Source organism: Numida meleagris, chromosome 6 (assembly GCF_002078875.1).
Source record: "Numida meleagris isolate 19003 breed g44 Domestic line chromosome 6, NumMel1.0, whole genome shotgun sequence".
NCBI classification, from domain to species: Eukaryota; Metazoa; Chordata; class Aves; order Galliformes; family Numididae; genus Numida; species Numida meleagris.
This window is the reverse complement of record NC_034414.1, coordinates 21,491,606-21,517,233: the sequence shown is the minus strand read 5'-3', so window position 1 is coordinate 21,517,233 and position 25,628 is coordinate 21,491,606. Positions and strand designations below refer to the sequence as shown.

General features: G+C 37.3%; 1 long non-coding RNA gene across 1 annotated transcript in view; it reads left to right on the top strand.

Moving 5' to 3' along the window:
* The window catches only part of LOC110402039, a 38,000-nt gene extending 23,899 nt beyond the window's left edge, over positions 1-14,101 (top strand). Inside the window, exons 3-4 of the long non-coding RNA XR_002440837.1 lie at positions 6,696-6,764; positions 13,940-14,101. This is a non-coding gene — a long non-coding RNA (uncharacterized LOC110402039). The remainder of the gene's footprint in view (positions 1-6,695; positions 6,765-13,939) is intronic.

The following is a 25,628-nucleotide window of genomic DNA, read 5'->3' as shown; positions in this document are numbered from 1 at the left end:
GCATACTGATGGTTTGGTTGTTACTGAGTGGCTGCGCTGAGCCACTCAGTGGGGAAGAGCTGCTGCCATGATGGTGCAGCTGCAGGGGTTGGGCCACAGTTCTGCATGTGACCCACAGGCCATGGGTCGGGCACGCTTGCTCTAGCTAAAATCAAGAGTTGTGAGAAAATGTATTTATTTGTCATAGCAAGAAGCAAATAACTTTCTTTAAGTCCAGCTGGAACCATGTATGAAAATGATTGCTTTTCTGACATCTTCTGAGATTACAGCAGCTGTTTGCTATACTTAGTTGTGTGTTATAAGTAATCTCTCAGTGATGAGATCTATAATAGCTAGTGATTTGGTGCAGTACTAGTAAATCAGCAGACAAAAGCAGAATGTATTGAGGCCCCTACCCCAACACTGCAGAAAATCTGTGACTGGATCTATTCTTGTCCATTGGATCAGTCATCCTCACCATGTGTATGGATTGAAACTGTCTAAAAGACCAGTCTTGGTTGAGACCAGGCTAGAGCAGACGTCCAAGCCACGGCTTGTGGGCTGCATGCAGCCCAGCACAGCAGCCCTGCCCCTGAGCACCAGCTGAACATAGATGCACTATTAACCCCATCTGGGCTGAAACCAGGGCATGGGGAGCAGTGTAGTGCCTGCTTAAGTTATGGCGAATAAGGTTATGCATTTTGATACATTGGCTAAACATAGTCCTGTGAACAGCAAAAAATAAGCAGCCGTACTTTCCATTCTGATAAAGGAATTTGAGAATAGGTATCAGGATTGCTAAAGAAAGTCATCAGTTTCTTAGTTTATTTGTAACTCCATTTTCAGTCAACATAAATACATTACCTGTGAATTTTCATATGGAGTATGTAGAGTTGCAATTAAAAATTTGATCATGTCTCTTTACCAAACTTTTATAAGCCCTCTCCTACCAGAGAGAAAAATCCCTTACTTCGCAGTCAAGTCTTATTCATGTCATAATTTTTTGACAGTATGTTCGTTTGTGAATAACAATTTTGAAGTACTAAGTACAGGAAGAGTAGCTTCAGAACTCAGAGAACTCAGAATTGCAGCCACTGCCATCAAACCCACCTGATGTGTTAATTTCACAAAAACAAGGTCAAATATCCCACTAGTTTTATGCTTTTGATGCTCTCTTGTTTATGTTTTAATAAAAATATTAAAAATCAAAATAAGCATTGTTACTTCCCATGTACTAACTGTAGTATGTATTTAATGAAGACAGCTCTGAAAGTAATGCCTCGTATTTTATTATGTTGGCCCGTGCTATCAGAGGCAGATACTGGTGGCATGGCAGTGGACGTTGAACCTTCCCATCAACATCTGTTAGCTTTTCTTGCTGTGTGACAGATAGCAACAAAGAAGCAGTCTGACAAAATGGCTCCTTACATGGAAATGTGCATGAAGCAAAGGCATGGAATTGAATTCCTCCATGCAGAAAAAGTGTCACCCATTGACATTCATTGACACTTATGGAATGTATGTAGAGACCAAACAGTGGATGTGAGCACAGGGAGACAGTAGGCGGTGCGTTTTAGCTGTGGTGACAGCGACAGTAAGTTATCTCTGCAGGTATAGATTTTTATGAGCATGGCATGCAGGCTTTTGTTCATTGCTGGTGAAAATGTGTAGCTAATGGTGGTGACTACATGGAAAAATATTGTTTTATTGCTGAGAATTTGCTCAATCAACTAGTGTTATTGTCCTCTTTGTATCTGTGGTCATTTGCATGTAAATAAATAGGAGGTCTTACTTTTGGAGTGGCCTACTCCCAGGCAAGATGGAAGGTTGGACACTCATAGGCTGGAGGATTGAAGCACAGATTCTCATTTAGCTTTCTCTACCAAAAATCTATTTCTCTCCATGTGTTACTGCACGCTTAAGGAAGCTGATTTAGCCTAGTTATGCACTTTGTGATGTGGGCAAATGTTATCACTTTCACATTCCAGGAGAAAGCCCCCAGATTTTTCTCTTCTGTCTCTGTATTTAAAACCTGTGGCAGCCTGTCAAGGGTATGACTGAAAGAAGAGGCTGGTAATGGCAAACATCTTACGCAACTGTTTTCTCATTTTGATGGTTCTTTCCAAGTTCTGTGCTGGTGCTTTGTCACAGCGTTATCTATGGATCTATGTTCGTGACAGGGGGCAGCAGGCCCACAGGCCTGGAAAAAGATAGGAAAAAAAAAGGTGTCAGCGGTTTAGGGGCCATCCCGGACCGATCCAGTGGCTAATGCGGCAGGGGACCTGCGGACCCACGCCCTGGGGAAGACAAAGGGAAAAGGGGAAGAGTAGGGAAATCGTAGACAGATCTAAAACAAAACAGCGGCACCAATCTGTCGAGGAATGTTAATTTACTAAATATGATATCGAAATTGAGGCCAGCAAATCAAAACAGAGAGAGTTGAAAGCTGAGATTCTTACACCATAAGCTGCAGGGGGACCATGTGCTTCTCCGCTGCATACGAAGAGAAAAGACTCCTGGTTACCCAGGCAGACTCACCAGCCCCCTCCAGATGCAAAGACCCCTGGGGAGTGCAGGTCCTCCCCTCCCCCTCAGAGAACCAAGCACCCAAAAAAGGCAGTCTGCAAAAACCAGGACATTAACTCTTTAACTGCCAGTGCTTTACATGATGTTATGATGTGGAATACCGACAACAAAAAAGCACAAAACCATGACATGCTTGCATAAGGGAAAATGAATTGCAAGTTGATTGAAGAAACACTCTTCATATCCTTTCTGTCAAAAACATGATCTATTCCAAGTTTTAGTCTTTTGGAGAAGGCTAAGAATGTTACTTGATACTATTTGGATGCTCATACCACACAGTCAATATCAAAATTGTGAGTGGTTATTCTGAGCCATAAAATATTAAATCAAAAAGCAACTCTGTTGGGATAATTTCCAAACCCTTTCACTGATGCCTTTTTCAAAGAATTATATTCTATTTTAGTTCATCCATGATTTAACTCGTAACTACTATAAGTAAATGAGCTGTAACATGCCTTCTTTCCCATTATGTGTCTCCAGAGACACTTCTATTACCAAAAGGTTTCTTTCTAGTGGATATCACCCATACAATAAGGAAAAAAAGTGAATTTCATTTGATCACAGTCACTTCTTCTGAGAAAACTGTTTTTCATTTGGATTAGGAAATAAATTACAAATAGTACTGCATAACATAGAATACGTATTTGTACATAGATAACACAACAGAGTAATGTTTAGCAAACTAAACAAGAAGCTCATTAGTAGCTGATGTTGTTCTGTCATGGTTATAGTATAAAAGAGGGAATCAGATGAGTACTATGCTTATTAATCATGATGCTGTAGATTTCCTAAACGCTTCTGAAAGATACTTTTAATAAAAATTTCATATCTTGCAAAGATTAGAACATCTCTGCTGAAAGAAGGGATTACCCTTCAGAATACCACACTGGTGGTACGCTGCTTGTGCTGTCTTCTCTTTTCTCACCACAGGATAGGGGAGGAGAAGACGCAAGTGTATTATCTCAGCTGTTGTGATGTATTAAATCTGACGTGCTGCCAAATAGTATGTGTATTAATAAGCTTCTCCCACTGATCCCTAATGGCAGTCAGATGGGTTCATTGGTAGATTGTGGTGGACATTTAAATGTTTGAGCCGGGCAATTTGAGATGAGCTGTCATAATTCATTAGCCCTGTTGAGGGAACAGTGCCAGGAAGTATCTGGCTGATGGCTTAAGAAACACCTCGTAAAGAGAAAACCCCAACTCACTCAGCAAATCTCTCGGCAGTGCTAAGAGATCTAAACCCAGTGACCAATACAACATGCTGCTGCTTGTAATAAGCCAGGAATTAAAAGCTGTTGTTACTAGTGCCTTAGAGGTTGCCAAACAACATGCTTCCAAATCACAGTCTTATCACCAGCAAAAAACGGCCTGTCCTTGGTCTTCTGGATGTATTTGTGCATGTGGAAACAGGTTGGAAGATGATGAATTGCTGGTTATGGGGTTAAAAGTTTGTAATTTTTTTAAAATGTGTTTCCTCAGTGTTGCTGCCTATGTTTAAGGATCTGATTGCTAGCATCTATGCAGAACTGTATCAGTTTGCAGGACCAAGTAAAAACTGTGGAGTAAAGGGTCAAGGTGACAATGGGAAGACTGATTGACTGCTTTTGAATCTAGCCAGTCTTCTTTCACAGTAAGCAAAAGAGTGCAACCTTCTTCTGTTTCTCAGGTAATATACAAAAGTATGATAACAATAAATCCTTCTACAAGCTCCTAGAAGTTGTACTGTCTAGTAGATTAACTATCACTGAATGCTGTGTTTCTGTACATAAAAACAAACAAAACAACATTCTCTGATAGAACAAGAGTGCTAAAACTCTAGGGAAGAGGACATAGGAGATTCTTGTATGAATCATATTTGAGTTATGACCTAACATATGGAGAATAAGATACAAAATAAGGCTACTCAGAAAGACAGCTGTTCAGAACTTCACCATGGACAAGAACTGGGAATCAGCTTCTCTGTTTTAGTATCTTGTGTTCCACACATCTTTATCCTGTTGAAATATGGTGTGTTCTATATAAACAGATGCTTCGTAAGAGACTTTTTTTTGTTGTGTTTTTCTTTTCTGGATAATTTCTCTGCTTTCTTCACTCCACCTTGTAATTACAAATATATTTACAAGCTTCAATGAAGAAATAAACAATTTTCCCCAGATCCTTCTAGATATCTGTAATTACTAGTCTTTCTACCAGGACTATATCTACTGGCCAAATATCAACCTTTGTAAGTTTATAGATGTTTCTTTCCAGTCATGTTTTCAGGACCACTTTTCTCTCTTTATACTGCTGCAAGTCAGGCTTGCCATTTATCATGGCTTGCTGTCAGATGCTCTTCAAAGTCTATAAAATAAATAATATTCCTTCAAAAAGCTTTTTCTTCCATCTCTTATCTATCATTTGTTCCCTCATCTTTATGCATTTATTAAAGACCTGTCAGAATGAATGGCTAGGGATGTGATTATATAGCCCTTTTGGTAGAAGAAAAAAGCAATGCACCAGTCTTTCATGTTTGAATACATGCTTAGGTCATTACAGGAAATGAATTTTTTGACCTTTTCTCCAATTTTTTTTTTGGTGTGTAGAGTTAAGAATGAATTGTAGTTTTTTGCTTTGAAGGCAAATTCAGTAAGTTAGCATTAGGATACGCAGCTGCCTGGGAGCCATGATGCAGAATAACAGAGGGCAGAGACAGTCAGAAATGAAATGCATTTGCAAAGCTATTGTAGATAAAGGTATAATTATGTTGTATTATTATTTTTTTTCCTGGCATTTCTGAGTCTGTAAGTGCAAATACATCCGTTTGTTTTGTCTGGCTGATGCCTTAGTTTGAAAAGGCTCCTAAGGAGTCCTCTCTTCTATCATCTACTGTTGTGGCACAATGATTTTATACATTTATAGAGACCATGATTTGGCCAAATTCAAAGCCATAGTCAAAACAGAGCTTACTGGGATCCAAATTTACATTTAATACCTTTCAGAGTAATAAAAATGAGCAGGATCTAATTAAGAATCTGTGATATTGTGTTTAAAATGTAGTATAGAACAATTACAGGTTTTTATATTGTAAAACATACATTGTAGGACAAAATGAAGAAATGTCTGAGTTTTTAAATGGCTTTGTAATAAGTGTCAGATACAAGCGTTATGTTGTCAATTCATCATCAGATTCTCTAGTTGTTGGTACTCTGTTTTGCTGGAAACCAGACATATCCTGGGAGCCACATTTTTATAGTCTTTTGTTTGGTTTTTGTTAGTTTGATTGTTTTATCCCAATTCTTAGGTATTAGTATACAGGCTAAGGAACAGAATGTAACTTTTTATCCAGAAACAAAACAAATCAAAATACAGTATGTGTACCAAGGGAAGTGTGCTTCAGAATAAAATTCCCCAAAGCATAAAATGCTTGATTATGAGATGTGCTGCTTATTGGTGTAATTAATACAAAAGCATATGAGGTCAGTGTGAAAGTAATGTGTTAAAATTTGTGTTTGATAAAACTAGTTATTTTCTTTTTAGTATCACATCTAAGGGAAGAGAACCTTGCATATACTATCAACTAGTGCAATAAGCAGTGTGGAAATAGAAGAGAAAGATTTACCTTTAACTTACTGTATGCAATTCTGGGAATTTTAGGTTCGATGCGCATATTTCTAGGTGCTACCGTACCTGTAATGAGATATAACATTAATTTTTTGTGCATTCAGTGATATCACATGAAAACTTGATATACTAAAAAATAAGACCCCAAAATTCAGTAAAAAGTTGTTACTCCCGTTCTTTCATATTTTTAGTCAGAAGTGAGAAGCAGGTTTCAACATGATCATCCATTTAATCCAGCTCTTTTCAGAAAGAATCAGAATGATTCACCTGGATAGTTGCTTAGGACAATACTTGGTAGTTTTAAAAACAGTTTGTAATGTTTGACTTTGAAGCTATACCAGCATAATTAAAACCGATCTTTTCTCACTTTAGCACTACCATGCTGAAAGACTGGGGGTGGAAATAGCTTATGAAATGAACTAATTCTATACCTTGCAGAGGTGGTATTTTTAGATCATGGCACTTCTTAAGTAGTTCCATGGGAGAAAAACTTATATTGATTCTGGTTTTTTTTTTTTTTTGTACAGAAGATCCATTATTCAGGGTATCACTTCAGAAGCACAAGAAACCGTGACAAAAATTTTCAATTTTGAGTGGTAAGTGGAAGTGGAAATTCTCTCTTTTGTAACAATGATGCTATTAGAAAATAATTTAAATAAATTTTGTATCTGTTCCTCATCTACAAGGTGAATGTAATAGCATTCATTTAGACTCTGATTTTAGATACACTGTGAGTGGGTCAGGTAGAACAATCTGTATTGCACAGTAAATAAACAAATGTTCAGCTGTTTGACTCATCCATCCATCAATCCAAAATCTTTCACCTCAACTATTCTTCTAATCAATTTTGCCTTTTAATTCCTGATTTATACACACATTCAGAGTGAGCACCTGCGCACCACTCCTCCATTCAGAGGTTTTGTTATGTAGAAGTATACTTAACTGTGGCTAGAACATAAAATACACAGTAAATGATAAAAGAAGAGAAGATTTTGATTTCATCCAAGGTGTTCTTTTTTTTTTTTGAAAGTAAGTATAATCTATCTTATATCTTTTTCTCATCATCTTATGTCTTTTTCTCATCCTTTTCTTTTTATTTCTTACTTTCTGATTATATCATTGGAAAAGTTATTTGTGAGCAATCAACTAATTTAATTTTGACTATTACGTAAACTTTACTGCTTTAACTCAGTAATTTTTTACCAGTCAAGGTATTTTGCCATGGTTGATTCCCTCTGTCAGACAGTTTATATCGTGTCTGACTATGCAATGGTATAGATTTGGGATAAAATATGTAAATGTGTTCAATAACAATCCATTCATATCCCTTTTGTAGGCCACAGGATTACTAAAAGCAAGACAAATCCTTCTTTTAAATGACATTTGAAGATTCCTAGTTCTCTGTTACAATATTAAGTATATAGAATTCTATTTCATTCAACAGTGAGTCAGACTAGCTAGTGTAGGTACACACTAGCCATGACTGGGTGGACTCAGAACTCCTCAGCTTTGTCATGGTTTCTATACTTAAAACAGTAATAATGTTGCTTCCTTATATTCAGTGGCAAGTTCTTGTGAGTTTGGAGAACAAAGATCAGGATCCTATTCATACTAATGAAGTCTTATGTGTCCATGAAGTACTGCAGAGTGACAGCTGTGAAATCCTAAGTGGCTGCTGATTCCTTAGAATGTAAAATAGCCGCTATTAGGGCACCCATTGAGAGTCGATCTTCTTTATCTTAAGTGATGCTAAATATAGACACAACTCTTTTATCTATAATGTCAAGAAATAAAAAGGACAGGATGTTTTAGAAACATAATATTGTCATTTTTAAGATCCACTGATAGCTGTTTCAGTTGTTTCAATGTAAATACTAAAAGAAGAATCAGAAATATTAAACTGAAGTTAAAAATTATGTCTGATACATGAGAGGTGATCAAGTTTTAATTTCACACTGAGATGAAGTAAAGATGTCATAATGTTTACCTTTCAGGCACCTTAAGCTGTAAGTATAATATAGTTTATAAGTATAATATAGCTTTTAGAGCACAGTGAAGGAATTGAGATATTTTATGTTGTGTAACATAATCTTAGGGACCTGAGGATACTAACAGCCCATACTAGTCTTAACAAGCTTCCCCATACTCCTGCTCATGGGACTGGGAGTCCCATTTCAGCTCCAGTCAGGAGCATCGGTCCCTTCCCCAGTGATGTGTGGATCTCCAGCTCTGCAACAGAACTGCCCTTGCCTGGACACTGGTCCTGCTGAGTTGGTGAGATCTGTGGGCTGATATCCTTCCCTGGGCCTGAGCCAGTTTCCATACCTTTGGCCCTTCCAGTCCATGCTGAGGCAACACTGGTTGCCCCCACCAGGCCTGATCCTGACTCAGACTGAGGACTGACATTCTGATCTGGCTTTTGGACCTCCCTGACAACACAAACTTCCCTGGTGATCTGTACTTCTGCTTGAATTTGGCTGTAGTCTCTGGGCCTGCCCTGCTTGCCTTGCAAAGGTACTGTGAGCTGGTCCCTACCTGATGACAGCCTTGCCTTGCCAGCCCGGGGATCCTCCATTGCCCTTGGTGCACTGTCCATCAAAAAACTAGTGGAGCTGGTATTGTGTCAGAGACCTCAGTAAAATGAAGTGTTCAGCCTTGGATCTATGTTCTGTCATGGAAACTGCAGAGTTTAAACTTGAAGGAAACATGAGTATACAAGAGAGTTCAAGAACAATTTGGTTGATGGAGGGCAGTCTACCAATTATGACATATATTCTCTACTAGATACAATGACGAAGTCTTCAACAGAGTCCAAAGGAGATATCTTCCAAGTCCTCTTTCTTCTCCCATCACCAGACCATTCCTTTTGCTATTTTTTAACATTACGCTTCATCTTTTATGAAAAAGATGAAATGGTCAGCTGAATTGATCAAATGCCATTTAATGGCATTACTTTTATGTTGTGCTATAAACAGTGATATGCTATTCATGGTATATAGTATCTTGTATAAATGGCAGTTACTGAAGTGTTACAATGTATAAAACTGTAAAAGCAGTATCAAATTCTGCCTTGTACCTCCTTGCCATTTATAAATCATCTTAAATGCTTATTCAATCTTCCTTTTCTATCTCAGTGTAAAATACGTGACAGCTTCATGATATGCCCATATCTCAGGTTCCACCACCTGTGAGGGAAGTTGTGTAGTTTTTGAGGTGTATTAGTTTCAAAAAATTTCAAAACAGAGAGGATCAAGGTGTAGGATAGTAACTTTTGTTTTCTTACTGAAAACTTTTTGCCATTTGTGACTGAATTTATGGTCACACTGAGTGAACTTCCCTCACTCAACATCTACATATTGTGAATTATACCTAAATACCAAAGTGTTATTTAATGTAGCCAGAAAAAAAAAAAAAAGAATGATAGCCCATTACCACTTTATATCCAGAGATCATTTTCAGAGTTCAAGGCTACTTGCCACAGAAATTACACAGGCAGTACTTGTTTTTGTAACTCCCTTAGGCAACACTGAAACTATAAACATGATGGGAATCAAGTTTCACCATGTCTGTCTAATAGCACCAAAGACAGTTACTAGAATTGGTGCTGACACAGCATTCAACTTGTATTAAAGGTTTAACATAGAACACAAAACTTCCTGGCTGCATGTTTATAAGCTGTTAGATTGTTGGGAGAGGCTGTGTGTAAGTATAATCTCAAAATACATACTAGCAAGGTGTCTAATAGTACCATAAAACAGCATGTGTAGTGAAACGTTTTGAGTTCTGGTCAGGGATCTGGGCTAATAACACTGGGAAAATCCAGGTGTATATACTTAAATCTTGACTATACAGTAAAGAAACATCATGAAACAGTGAAATGTAAGTAGAAGTAATGCAAAACTAGGTGATAAATTTGTGCGTGTCTATGTACGCAGACACATATGTATAGACGTGTATTTATTTGAACATTGCTTGTGTTTGATAAAACCTGTGTTCAGTTTATATCACATATGGAATTTTACACTGATCTCAGTTAATTGATGTAAGGCAGGAAAAGTGGGATTGCAGCCAGAAATTACAGTGATTTAATGAAATCAAGAGTATGAGAATGGGGCCCTGACAGAACAGATGCAGTCATACATCAGAACATATCTCTCTTATTCATTGTCTGTAATAATTCTGTTACTTTGTTACAAGTGAAGGTATTCAGTAATAGGTATCAAGGTATTCAATGATATTTAAAAACTATGAGAACTTCAAACTTGCAAATATTTCCTCTTGTCTGTTAAATATTCAGGAAAATTAGTTACTCAAGTATAGAAATTACAGGGAAAGCAATTCAGACACTCACAGGAATAGAACTTACAGAAAATTTGGAAATTATTTTTGTGAACGCTTTAATGATCAACGATTCTGTTTCTTATTTTTACACTTTCCTAAATGAATGTTTCTTGATTTCTGCCTTGTGTAAAACTTTTACTGACATTCTTCTTGCTCTTTAAATTCCTTTGTTTGGCAGCTATTTTGCCTTTGTTATCAGTTTTTGTTACTTGACTTCCTTGAGCATTCAAGTAGTAGTGGGATGGGCTTCCTTCCACTGCTTTTTGGTGTTTTGGTTTTTTTTTTAATTATTATTATTTAATTATTTAAAAAAAATTATATTCATTCATGTTTATAAAGCATTGTCTCTCAGCTATAAAAATGAGTTCTTACTCCTGCCTACTCCCTTATCTCTCAGTTCAGATTTTGACCATAAGATAAATAATAGTCATCTTGCCAGCCATATCAGAAAATTTTAGCGTATTGAATTATTAGAAAACTGAAGGTCAATAAGATTTGTTACTTAATATTTATATTATAGTGCATACTGATTGATGATCCCTTAGCTTCCAAAAATTTGCTTTGGTGTATCTTACTTTATTCAATTTTTATGTGTACGATGACCTAATTTGCATGTACAACTGGAGGATTTTCTTTTCAAAACCTGGAGGAATGCAGCTCCCAGCAGAGACCATATCAGCTCATACTGTAGCTCTCCAGAACCAGAAAGTGGAGGCTACTATTTTTTGTACAGCCAAGGGAGAGAATTTCAGACAAGAATCTCATATGTCACAGTACTGAAAGTAGCTTGAGTGTCATAGTTTTCACTTGCGACAGGCCATATTTCAGAATCAGCCTTATCTGTAATTTAGCATATTTTTAACCATCTTATCCATTCTGAGGATTGAATTGGGCCGATTTAAAGTCTTATTTCTGCGTAATTGCTGTCGGTGTTTATTAAGCCTCATTGCAAAGACAGAGCAGGGTTGGGAAATCAGCCTCACTGGTGACAGTCTGCATTAAATAACCAGAGCTGGCAGTGAGCTTCATACTGTATTTTTCACTTATGCATAGGGGGCTTGGTTATAGTTTTAAATGCAGCTGAACTTTTTTGATGCTCTCTAAAATCATATCATCATAGCTGCTGAAATTGAATTCTGAAACACAATTGCATCTTTTTCTACTATGTTGTCCTAATTTGAATCTTTTACTTCCAGTATGACTTCAAACTCTTCCCTCTGAGAGCTTCTAGAATCAGACCACATTGACATAAAGATGCGAAGGACAATTAAAAGGAGAATCTGAAATTTTTCTCAGAAACATTTTTACAGTCATCTTCTACTGTAATCACAGGCACGCTCTGGGAAACACAGTAATGTTCTGCCTCCAGGGCTTTGAACTCAGCAGACACATGAGAAACAAAATTGATTCATGAGATTTTCTTTTCTTTTTTTACCTCTGTACACTAACACTTAAGACATCTTCTCTTGCTGCAACTGGAGATTGTTCCCCTGAGCCAAAGTTGTTTGGTTTTATCCATCAGTGGCTAATTCTTATATGGTCCTGTGAAAATGCTACACTGTAGCAGTAATGGAATGGCTATTATGTCCTTAAAATCTCCCTGCTCAGGTTGCATAGTCCCATCTCAACTGATTCACAGTTGCAGACGTAGAGGGACAGCCAGTCTTGAATTTCAAGGTTTTTTTTTTCTGTTGAGTCCAATATTACCTACATTTTAGTGTTTGAAATTTAATTCCTTCTTATAACTTTAAATTTCCAGTGGCATTCTTGAAATTTTTATCAATCCCAGCCATTTTCTTCTAAAGTTCGGGATGTCTCATGATAGCTATACTTCAGGAAAACCCTTGGCTTCCTTAAAGTTTCCAAGTGTCTTAAATTGAAAAAAATTACACCAGAAATCTGATAGAATAAATCCTTTGTGAAAGCTCAGATACTTTAAATCAGATTGGAAACAATGAGAACACACCATGTTTTGTGTGTTTAACTGTCTCCAGACTTGTAACAAATGGATTTGTGTATAATACTTACTGGTTGATTTCTTACTACAATAGTTAGAGGCATGATGGTTACTTCACAGCCAAAGGAGTGCTACAATGGGGACAGATGAGATAGGCATGCTAAATATGCAGATGATTGTACAGTTCTGAGTGTGGTAAATGTATTGCGTGAAGTTCTGTGTGATGGCTTGATGTATGAGTTGGTCTCACATTGTTGCTTTTGAGGTATTTGATGCCTTGAATACTCATTGTCCTGAAAAAGATCTGTTCTGTGAACAGTATGCTCAGTTCTGCCCACAAAATACAAAGTCAATTACAATTTCTGGGGAAGCTAAGAAAACAAGAAAGCCTAAGTGACTTCCTCAGGGACACAAAACTAGTTTGTTCTGGTTTTAGGAATAAAAAAATACCCATGCAGATCTTAGTCTTACATATCAAACCTTAGTTATATCCCATCTGTTCTGACTAGAGGGCCTTTGAAAGCCATGTCAGTGAGAATTCAAATAGTAAATAAAGCATCACCAATTGCCATATAAGATCCAAAATCAGAGGTTTTATTGCCAGTATGGCTGTCTAGGAGTAAAGGAAAACACCTTTTTTTTTCTATCATAAAGGAAGTTTTTAAATCTGGCAGTTAAAAAACATCAGCTTTTGATTTTCTCAAATTTTGGATGCATACTGGGTCACAGTAAGAGAACTGAAGTAGAGTTAAATTAGATGATTACAGAAATCTGTTCATTTATTAAAGATAAAATATTCAGAGATAGGACTGGAAGAATGTTGCTCAGTTTGCCCATCTTGCATGTTACAGAGTAGATAAGCCTGCAATATCCCAAGATCATTTATAAACAACAGTCCAATTTATTCTTAAAGGTAGCTAGCAAAGGAAATTTCACATCAGTACTGGTAAGCTCTTAATTTTAGTGCTTCATTTCTGTTACAATCAGAAGGCTTCCCTAAATATTGTTTAACACAAGGTAAAGCTATTCATAATCACAATCACACTGACAGGTTTTTTAGCACCTTTCAGAGACAAAGATCTAAAGGGCTTTTCAGAATGGAGGAGCAGAAGCTTTTCAATTTCTATGTCAGTTAAATTTCATGCAGAATCACTGAGCAAAACTATCCTTCTTACACTTTAATTAAATAACCTTTGAGGATGAAGAACCGCAGAGGACAAGGTCATAGTGAAAACTGTAATTATGTTCTAGAGCTATTGATTTTATGCTAATGATTTTAAATTATGCATATAGATGTGTATCTAATAATCTTACCTACAATGGCAGGTGGTGTTTCAAACTTCCTATGTCACTTGGGAGGGGGCTTGTTTAGGCAGACTTCAGCATGTCTACATGATTTATTGCAAAGGTTGGTATGTGTGGGAGAGGGAGCTCAATATCAGGTTGAAAGAAAATTTTTTTACTTTTTGTTAGGGGACTGCAAAGAACCAAGGCAAATGGAGAGAAGGAAGTGGTACATAAAGCAAGACGTGGCAGAATATCTCTGTGCACTCACTCAGTGCCATGGGTTTTTAAACTCAAGATTCTGACATATGAAGCAGTTTCTCCCAGAAAATTCCCAAAACAAAGATCATCTCTGAGGTATCTTGTATTCAGGATTTCTTTCTTATTTATATATATTCTAAAGGCTTATCTATGGAAAACTATATTTTTCTAAATTTTAGAATCATAGAATTGCTTGAGTTGGAAGAGACCTTAAAGGTCATCCAGTCCCAACCTGCCTGCTGTGAACAGGATTGTCATCCACTTCATCAGGCTGCCCAGGGCCTCAGCCAGCCTGGCCTTGAACACCTCCAGGGATGGGGCATCCACAGCTTCTTTGGGCAAAATTTTCCACTGCCTCACTACTCTCTGCGTGAAAGATTTCCTCCCAGTATCTAATCTAAATATACCCTCATTTACTTTAAAATCCTTCCCCCTTGTCCTGTCACTATCAGATAATGTAAAAAGTCAGTCTCCTTCCTGTTTATTGGCTCCCTTTAAGTACTGGAAGGCTGCAGTGAAAGGCTTCAGAGCCTTTTCTTCCCCAAACTGGAAGAGCCCAGCTCCCTAACCTTGGTTTGTGGGAGAGGTGCACCAGCCCTCTAATCATCTTTGTGGCCCTCCTCTGGACCCACACCGACAGCTCAATGTCTTTCTTGTGCTGGGAGCCACAGGCTTGGACATAGTACTCCAGATGGGTCCTCACAAGGGCAGAGTAGAGGGAGATAGTTACCTCCTTCACCTTGCTGGCCACTCTTCTTTTGATCCAGCCCAGGATACAGTGGTCCTTCCAGGCTGCAAGCTCACACTGTTGGCTCACGTCAAGCTTTTTGTCCATCAGAATCTCCAGATCCTTCTCCACAGGGCTGCTCTCAGTGAATTCTTCTCCAAGTCTTTAAACATATTCGGGATTGTCCCAAACCCAAATGCCTCCGCTTTCACTTGGCCTTTGGATGGTATCCAAGTCCTTTTGGCAAGAATAGTTTTGTTCTAATTTTGTGTGTTGTGGATGTGTTGATTTTGTGACTCACAAAGTCTTTCCAACTATCTATAATTGAAATGAGCACCTATGCTTTTACTGTGAATGATTTTAAAGCACTCTTGTTGATTGATAAGTTCTATAAATCCTGCTATTCTGGTTTAGAGAAGCAACTCTTTTCCCAGAAAAGCTCGAAGAAATTCTATTTATGGTACTGGTGTTTGTGTTTATCACAGATGGTAGCGAGAACTTGGTCTAATCATGTAAACTGATATTGTTTTACTGTATTTTATTATGTTCAGATAGTAGCAAATAAGGTGAGATATTCCATAAGATTATATTTTTTAATAAAAAACTCCAACTCAAACGCCAAAGGATTTTAATTGACAACCTGCACCAAGACATTATAGAATTAACAGTCTACCGATATCAATAATGATTGTTAATTGTAGAATATCTTGCCATGCTAAAGGCACACGTCAGAATTTGCACGACATTCATGGCAAGGCTGATAATCACTTTTTAGTTAAGAGGGATATTTGTGGTCCGTATACATATGGTCCTGTTCTGCATTGAGCACATCTATCGCCTTGATGTGTCCCTTGACATGTAGTTTTTATTCTGAATCCAGAAAATGTTTGTTCTTACTGTATTTACAGTGAACAGTCTGTCTGCTTTAGAAGTGCTCAAAAGGATTAGCTCCATTAGCCAATGGAGTGAAACTTTCTCACTTTCTTGAGTTTTTATTTTCTCTGGATCACAAATGGAGCAAACTGACACGCAGTAGACAAGAAGTTTTCTTCAGTTACCGCCCATGCTGTGCCTATTGGAAAGACTAATACTTCAGTCACTTTAAACTTCAGTCACTTTATCTGTCAATCTCACACTTCCCACTAATTCACAAATCAAAAGAAGTTAAAGATGCAGTTAAAAAGAGAGCACACTGGAAAATAATGGAGATGGGAGGAAAAAAGTGCTTTAAATGATGAGAGGAGTTCTAACGTACTGATTACTTACATGCCAGGTTTTCACTCACTAGGTGGTCTTTACATACAAATGATCTAGCTGAAACTATGTTTACTATCAATTGAACTTCACTTGCTTTTCCTTCTCACACTGCCAACATTTCAGTGTCTTGTCTGTCTCTCCCTTGCAGCTTGACACTGTTTAATGTCTCCTCTGCCGTTCTCACTAATTATCTCCTCTGATTACTAATGGCATCAGGTCTCCCTGGGCTTTACCCTTTGTGATCAACTACTTTTAGTTTGATCTGAAGCAACCGCAAGAAAGGCAAATTCAGACCAGTCTGCCAAGCATCAGTCTCAGAGGTATCCTCTTTTTTTTTCAGTTATGTGAATGTCTTGATCAAACAGTAAAAAAGTTTTGAAAGTAACTGTAAACAATCTTGAGGCTTTCCTGTACTTTTCTGTTATTACTTGACTAAATTGCTACTAATCTTTGTGTGTATGGTGTCTGCTAGAACCACAGAAGATAATGTTAGGAGACCACATGTGTGTATAATTGATATTAGTTCTTACTGAAATTTACAATTTCTAGTATATGATACGACTATTATTCAGTTGTTTAAACAGCACGGCAATATTACCTCATAGTTTCTGACAAGGAGGAAAAAAAAACTTGTGTAAAATTCAAAATGCAGAGAAAAATCACTGTAGTTTTATTTTTTGCAGTAGACCTACATTAATAAATGTACACGCAGTAAAACTTATAGAAAAGAAAAAGGTCATGTGATCTTTAGGAAGAAGGAGTGGCTAGGTAGATAATTTATTTCTCTGTAAGCCTGCATCTGAGGCAGAACAACATCAACCCTATCGGGATTAATTTAGTACTCAGAGGAGAAGTAGGCATGTAAATCTAAATGATAGGTCCTACTTTCCTCATGCATCCAACAGATTTACTTGGAATCAAATTGAGCATATATAACAACTCTTGTTTTGTAAGAGTTGACTTCCCTTTCTGCTCCACAAGTGCAAGTCCTACAAGTTTATTCCCTCACATACATAGTCACACAAACACAGACTTCTTTTTATGCTTTATTTTGACAGTGAACAGGCTTAGATAGTTTCTAGTTACTGTGTCATAGATACTTCTATAGTATGGTATTTTCTAAGGTTAGATCTGAAGGCCTTATAACTACCACCTTCACAATTGACCAGTGAAATTCTGGCAGTCCCTTTATTTTATGGAAAGTTATCTTTGATCCATCCTTTTGCTTCACTGTTATCTGATATGGTATGAGTACTGATCAAGAAAATGACCAGTGTGCTCTCGGAAATGGCTCATATGGCAATGAATTCTGCCAGTTAAGTCAGAAGAGCAGTAGTCAAGTTGTGGAGGGAATGCAGAACCAGAAATAACAAATAAGGTTGGAGGTTGTGGTTGATGTACAGTAAGATGCCTTCTGTTTATGGACAGGAGGTTCTAAAAGGCCATGTGAGAATTCTTTGCTTGTATGCTTTGAGAGAAAAATGTGCCTCTTTGCCTAAGCAATGTCTTCCAAAAAGCTATAATTCTGAGTCCCAAGTTTAAAAAAAAAAAACCACCACCACCACAAAAAACAACAACAACAAAAAGCAAACATTTATTTCCAAACTCTATCCCACCTTTTAAGTTTTCTTTTTTTCTTTTTTTTTGGTGGGGTGGGTTCTTTTTTTAAAGTTCTTTAAAAAAAAAAAGTAATAGCTATAGCTCTTGGAAGGCCAGTCAATAACATCACATAGAAATTGTGTTAATTTTTTATCATTCTCTTGCAAAGAATACTGAAAATGAGATCAAATAGTTACCTAGTTTCCAAACATAACCTGCAATGCTTGGCATTTTTTACTATTACAAAGGCATTTACTAAGGAAACAAAGTCTCTGCCAGATAGGAACCAAACATAATTCTACAGCTATTATATCCTAAAGTCAGATGATTCAGTAAAAGGATATTAAATTGCACCACGTGAAGCCAGTAGATCATTTGTGTGTATGTTCTTGAACACCCAATAAACTTCAAAGACACTGATGCTATCCAATAGCTTTTTGTACATCAGGTGATATTAACTTCTTTCTTGGTAAAGTAATGTAAGCCAGACACTTACCATACCCACAGGGCATTACAACTGTGACTAAAAAGTCACACATAAAGTGTGACTTTTCACTTCTTCCTTAAGGGAGACAAGATGACAAGCTTAGAGACTCTCTTAGCTCTAAGCACTTCCTTGCTGAACAGCATGAAACAGGCAGAATTATTGAAGGCTTCACATTCATAAGGGTGTCAGTTTTGGTAGCAATGGTCATGAAAATGCATGAAAAAGCTAGTTTATTTCGTATAAACTTTTAAAAAGATCTCTGACAGCAGCATTAGCTGCTTGAATGAATTAGAATATACTAGCAGAGTCACATTAACTGGAAGAATATGACATAGCACAGAAGCATTGATTACTGTATCAGCCCCTCTCTAAAAATTGCCAATATATTCTAATAATATATAGTATATTTACTGATTTAGCAGGACCCTGATTTAGCTAAAAAATTCTCAGTGTACTAATATACACAAATCATTAAAAGAACTCTTTCATGAGATGTAACCACCAGAACTGTGGCCAATGTTAAAAAAAGTTAATGAAGATTTGGGCTATTGCTCACAAAATCCATTATAAATTGAAATGTCTCTCATTTATTTGAACCAAAAATAAATTTCAAATAGGAAGATTTTTAATGTGTTTAAACTTTTCACTTCACTTTAAATGAGATTTCAGAAGTCTTACAAACTCATCAGAAAGGTTGAGTTTATTTGGACAGGTTGTTCTCTGGGTTTCTGCTTTCCCCATTCTGGCATGTTGTAACCATGAAATATGTTTATATTGTCTATATCTTGTCCCAGCCTTTTAAAAACATTTTGTTTCAAGGAAAAGAAAATGTTATCAACACTTTTTAAAATGCATCTGAAGTTGGACTGTTAAAATCGATATCTCTTAAATAAATTCAACTGAAACTGCAGATTCTGCTGTATTTAAAATTATTGCTTTGCACATTTGCCACAGATTTTCCAGTCAGAATGATACAAAACTCGAGTGCTTCAGCTGACATCCAAAAGAGAAATTGACTGTAACATAGGATAGGTAATTCATGCTTTTCCTGCAACTAATATTTTGAGAAGATATAGCGCACATTTTCTTTAAACAGGAAGTTCTCAATGGGCGCGTCAGAAATACTCCAACACTGTATGGAACATTAACCTTTACACTCTGGCAAGCACTGGCAAAGATTTGCCAATATGAATTAGAAACACGGTAACTTTAGCACACAGATTATTGGCTTGATCAAAATGAAACTGCGTGTTTAGAAGTTGATCAGATGTAAAATACTTCTTTCCCCCATTTACTTACTGTTTTACAGGCTTGGGACTCAGTACCTATGTATTGTGAACAGTATTGTTTTAACTCATGTCTGGAGTAAGCCCAAAGCAAATATCCCCTTTTCTTATATTCTCTTTTTCTGATTCTGTTCTATCTTCATATCAAGAAGTGGTATCATATTTATTAATTCCAACTTTTATAGGGTATTTTTTTGAAAAATACTGCCATGGTTGGAATTTGCAAAGAACAATGCACAATTCTCAAACATAATTTTGGTTAGGTATATTAGGATCCTTAACAAACAGAGAGAAAATTCCCTGAAATTTGATGCCTCTGAAAGATCTATGCGGGTAAACAGCTACTCTCCCTTCATTCACCAACCTAGTCACCTTATTGTAGGAGGCTATCAGCTTACTTAAGCATGATATCGCCTTCATAAATCTATACCCACTGCTCCCAATTGCCTTCTTGTCCTTCATGTATTTGAGATAGGAGATTTATGAATCTCCAGAAGGATTTTCTTCATTACTTTCCCAGGGATTGAACTGATGCTGACTGGCCTGTAGCTCAATGGATCTTTCTTCCTGTCTTTCCTGAATATAGAGATACTTGCTCTCTTCTAGTTTTCAGGAACTTCTGCCAATCACCATGATCATTCACAGATAATCAGTAGTGGTCCTGCAATTACATCAGCCAGCTCCCCCAGTACTTGTGGGCGGAACTCATCATGCTCTGTATGTAAGACTAGTTAATTTAAGTGCTTCCTAAATTCATTCTCTTTCCACTGAGGGTAAGTCTTCTTTGTTCCCAACTTTCCCTCTGATTTCTGGGACATGGGACTCTTGAAGGACAGTTTTACTGGTACGGAATGAGACAAAGAAGGCATCAAGTACCTCCTTGCCTTCTCAATGTCACTGGTTCCTCTCTCCCAATTCAGCAGCAGACCTACATTTTTCTTAGTCTTCCTTATACTGTTCACGTGTTTGTAGAGTTCTTTCTTACTACCTTTGACATCGCTTGCCAGATTCAACTCCAGGTCCACACTGGCTTAAATAACCTTATCCCTGCAAGATGGGACAGTAAATATATTTTTCTTTTGGGTCACCTGCTCCTATCTGTACTTCTTGTACCTTCCTTCCAAGCAGATCTCTGAAGAGGTTGAAGTTACTCCTGAAAGCTAGAGCTGTGGTCCTGCTTTCTGCCCTACCCCTTCCTCTTAGAATCCTGAACTCTACTTTCTCATGGTCACTGCAGCCAAAGCTGACTCTGGCTTTCATGAGCCTAACCAGTTTTTCATTAGAATCAGGTTGATCAGAGGATCTTTTCTTGTTGCTGCTTGTTGTTCCTCAATTATGCTTGCTATGAAGTTGTCAACAATGCATTCAAGAGATTTCCTAGATTGGCTGAGCCCTACTGTATTGTCCTTTCAGCAGACATCAGAGTGATTTAAGTCCCCCATGATGAGCAGGGACTATTTGAAAAATACTTCATCTCTGTCTTTCTGATTAGGAGAACTATAGCAGATATCCATGACAGCTGCACCCATGTTGGTCTGCCTGCTAATCTTAACCAATAAGTTCACTATGAAGTACTGATGAATCAAAATGTCCAGCTTTCTAGGGAAACCAGTTTTAGATTTCTTCCTACTTGATACTCCAACAGTTTTGTTTGTGAATGTCATAGCTGACATAACATTAATCTCTCACTCTAATAGACGGGATTGCCTATATTGAATGGATCGACAGGCTGATACAGACCTGACTGAGATGGTGAAGCCTTTTTTGTGCTACTGATATTCTCCTGAAATGTGCTGACCACATGCTTGAAAATAGATGCAGGTGTACCAAAGTATTTCAGTTGCAGTGTTCTGGTAATAGATTTGTCCTTTCTTGGGTGTTCTTAGACACTGACTACATTTTTTTTTCCCGAAGTAAATCATTTGGGAAGTTCAGTGGATTTTGGTTTAACAGCTACCAGAAAAAAAAAGGTATTAACGTACCATTCCTTGCTTGGCATGAGAAGCTACTTTGGCTGAAGAAATAATACCATGCTTAGAATCCTTAAGATGTGTAAATGAGAAGTGAAGCATTAGTATTTTATTGCAGATGAACAGAGGCAAAATAAGTTTAATTTTCAGTTAAAAGTGACTTGTTAACACCTTGTCCATCACTTGCTAGTTTTCCAAGCCAGAAGCAGAATTTGAAGTAGACCCAGATTGGCTCATCTTCAAGCTGAATTTGCACGTCTTAGAGAAATACTAGTGTTCATTTCCAGCCACTGGGGATAAAATAGGCAGTGCTGCAGTGACCCCATGTATTCTTGAGAATTTAGAGTGAAACCAGTATAGAAAATAATGTAAAAACTGAATGTGACTATAAATTAGAAACTCATCCTGTGAAAATTAGGGAAATTATAGAAAAGAGAGATGGCATGCACCATGAAAGGCATTGTCTTTCCTAACTGTCAGAAAGTAGTGCCTTAATCATTGTTGATGGCCATTCTTTGACTTATTCTTTTAAATCGCCTATGGTCTCCAAGAAGACTGAACTAGTATTCACTCTCCTTATATGTTGAAATGACTAAAACATCAGTAGTCTCTCATTGTTTTTACTGTTAGCTTATGCAGTCTCCTTGCCATGTCTGGTAGGTTCACACTCAATTTCTCACAAAATTCAGCTGCTAGATCACTGATCATTTTAATGGACCTTTGTTTTCTCTAAATGTCTGCTCCTTCAAAGTCTGGTATCCAAAACTAGATAGTTCTCTAGAAAAGCTAGCTTTAAGAGAGTAAAGAGATTTCAAATCATTACTGCATACCTGTGCTATAATGATTTTGTATATACTTTCTAGTATGCGTGGTGATCTTTGCAACAGCTTTGTATTGTTGAATCATATCCCATTTCTGAAACAATGTAACCCTTAGATTGTTTTCTACAAAATTGCTGCTCACCTAGTCTCTCTGCAATGGCAGTAATTGCAATATGCTATAGAATCATAGAATCACCAAGGTTGGAAAAGACCTACAAGATCATCCAGTCCAGTTGTCCACCTATCACCAGTAGTTCTCACTAAACCGTGTCCCTCTACACAACGTCTAAACATTCCTTGAACATCTCCAGGGTTGGTGACTCCACCACCTCCCTGGGTAGCCCGTTCCAGTGCCTGACCACTCTTTCGGAAAAGTAGTATTTCCTAATTTAGGCTGGACATCAGGAAATACTACTTTTCCGAACAAACAAAAACAAACAAAAAAAAACGTTGGTAACTAACTAGTTTCTTTTGTACAAATTGTACTTTAATTGTGGGCTTGGTTTTTTCTGTACAAAAATGGTAAGGATGTAACAGTATATAAAGAAAACCTTTACTGTCTATGCAGAAGCACTATATGATTTGCAGAAATGTTAAACCAGTACTTTAAAAACAATTTTACATGAAGATATTGAGGTTGCAAGTTGCTAGAATAAAAAATGAAGTAACAGATATCTTCTGCATGCACAAATGATAGGAGTACATCAGGCAGCACAAAATATCTTTGTCTCACACAACTTAGAAAAAATGTAATTGTAGAAATGACTTTTTTCAGCATTGCATACTGTCAGTGGGAGAGTTCAGATCTTTTCTGTGGTGTGACTTCTTCCCCTCTCTTGTCAGTCACTTTTTCCTATGGTTGAAATAAGCATGGAACTAGAAGGAATATGAACACTCAGAAAAGATTAATGAAACAAAAAATAAGGAGGTAGGACAAAGGTGATTACTATATGGAGGAAAAGACTGAGAACTCATTCAGTAGTTTTTGATTTTAAAGATATATATCCTAAATTGTATGGAACAGAAATAAAGAAATGAGAAATAGTGTGGTGTACCCTATGACCAGATGGGGTATTTAGCTAGAGGGAAAAAGATCTAAACTTACCAAGTTAAATTTCCCCCAGAAAGCAGCTTTCCTCATGTTTTAGAACCTCCCAGATATTGCTAATCTTTGAATTTTTTTCTTAAGATCTTTTGCCTAGATATTGTTGAGTGCATCCAGCTTTTTAGCTCTTCTTTTAAACAATGGGTTTCAAGTTATATGCTGATCTGAATTACCTTCAGTGTCTTGACAAATGAAATAACACATTTTTTCACCATTTCCTCATCAACCATCCGTCACTCTCTGTATCAAGCATTCAAAAATTGTAATATCAATTTAAAATTATATTGACTTTGAAAAATAAAATATACTTTTTTCCTTCTTTATGCAAATTGCTTTGGATCTTAGACAGAAAGGCTTGGTGAGGGAGACCGGGAGGCTTATATGATCTCTTTCTTACAGAGCATGAGTCTTAAAGACAGACTCTAATTATTGAAAGATTTCTGATATGAATATGAGATTTGTCAACACGCATGCCTGTCTTTGCCGCAGCTTATCACTACTGATGCTCATCTTGGCATCTTTTTTATGTTAACATCTTCCTGACATTCCTGAACTTAAAAGCAATGGTGATTTCCTAAGTACACAAGTTTTGTAATTCTATCGTTGATTTTTTGAAGCAGCTTACTGAAAATGACAAGTCAGTGACAGAGAAAACACTTGTTAAGCTGAAACCGTTCTCTCACATGCTGTAAAATCTTCCTCGTGGCTGAGTCTAGACACCATTTTTTGGATCTATCTTCGTGAGCAGTATGAATAAAATGGGGACTGAGTCAAAGGTAGCAGCAGAGCAAAGGCTGTTACTAGCTGTGCACTGTTAAAATGACAAATATTTATTTGGCTGTCAGTGTAACATGCTGCTTTAACAGTCCTTTTCGGTCTCCTCTGAGGCCACAGCAGAAAAGACATAGGCTGTATACAATAAGCCTAATGCACTATATGTAGTATGAACAACTGTAAATAGTGTTAATAAATAGGAAATAAACAAGGCATGAATTAGCCTAAACTAAAATGAAAGTAGGAACAGTGGTTACAGCACCAAACTAATTTGGAAAATTAAGATAAATTTTCTGTTTTTGTGTTGGGTTAACCTTCCTTGGCTGCCAGACGACCACCAAGATGATCTCTCATTCCCCTTCTTCAATAGGAGGACATGGGGAGGAAATTAAAGAGAAAAGCTTATGGGTCAAGGTAAAAATGGAGATTGTTTACCAGTTACAGTCATGGACAAAACAGACTTCACTTTGGGAAAATGATTTTAATTAATTGCAGATTAGAAGTAGACTAGGATAGTGAGAAGCGAAGACAAGACTAAAAATACCTTTCTCCCATTTCTCCCATTCCCTATTTTCCTAGGCTCAGCTTCAGTTCTTCATTCCTGGCTCTTCCTCCCCATCTCAAGCATCACAGAGGAAGTGAGGAATGGGTGTTGTGCTTGCTCAGTTCATAACATTTTGTCTCTGCTGCTCCTTCCTCACACCTTTTTCCTCCTCACACTCCTACTCTAGCCTGCAGTTGCTCCCAAGGAGCACAGTCTGTCACAAACTGCTGTAGTGTGGGTCCCCCATGAAGCTCCAGTTTCTCCTAGGAGCGTGCTCCTGTGTGTGCTCTCAGCGGGCTGCAGTTTCGTTCAGGGCATATTGAATGGCTGCAGTGCGGTCCGCTGTGGAATGCAGTGTTGAGATCTGCTCTGATTGTGCTTATCCATGGCCAGCAGGGGGACAGCCAGCTTCACCATGATGGTCTTCGCAGACTGCAGGAGAATTTCTGCTCCGGTGCCTGGTGTACCTCCTCCCTCTCTTTTGTCTCTGACCCTGGTGTTTGCAGGATTGCTTCTCTCATTTTTTCTTGCTCCTCTCTCCCAGCTGCTTCTGCACAGCATAATTTATCCTTTCTTAAATATGTTATCACAGAGGCACAACTTTTCTGCTTATTAGAATATTTATAGAAATAGGAAGAAGGACATGCCCATATGCTAACTAAGAATAAGCAAGCTTCTTTTACAGCAGTGACATAGGTACTAAAAAAGAACATAACTTACTCATTTTCCTAAAATTGTGTATGTATTATTATGGTACTTGAATCTTTTTGATAAAATACATCTCAGACTTTATTGCTATCTGTATTCTGTTTTTAAGAACCATTTGAAGTAAAAAAAAAAAAATACAAAAAAAAAAGTCAATTGCTACAGGCAAAAATCTTATAAGATTCTTCCACTTCAGATGTGACGAATGAAAGCATTAAAAGTAAGCATTCAATTTAATATTATTCCTTTTTTTTTGTATAATTGAACAGTTTTCGTCTGTTTTTACATCAAAGTAAGAAAAAAATCAAAGAATACTGGATTATTTATTTCTGCTGCTTGAAA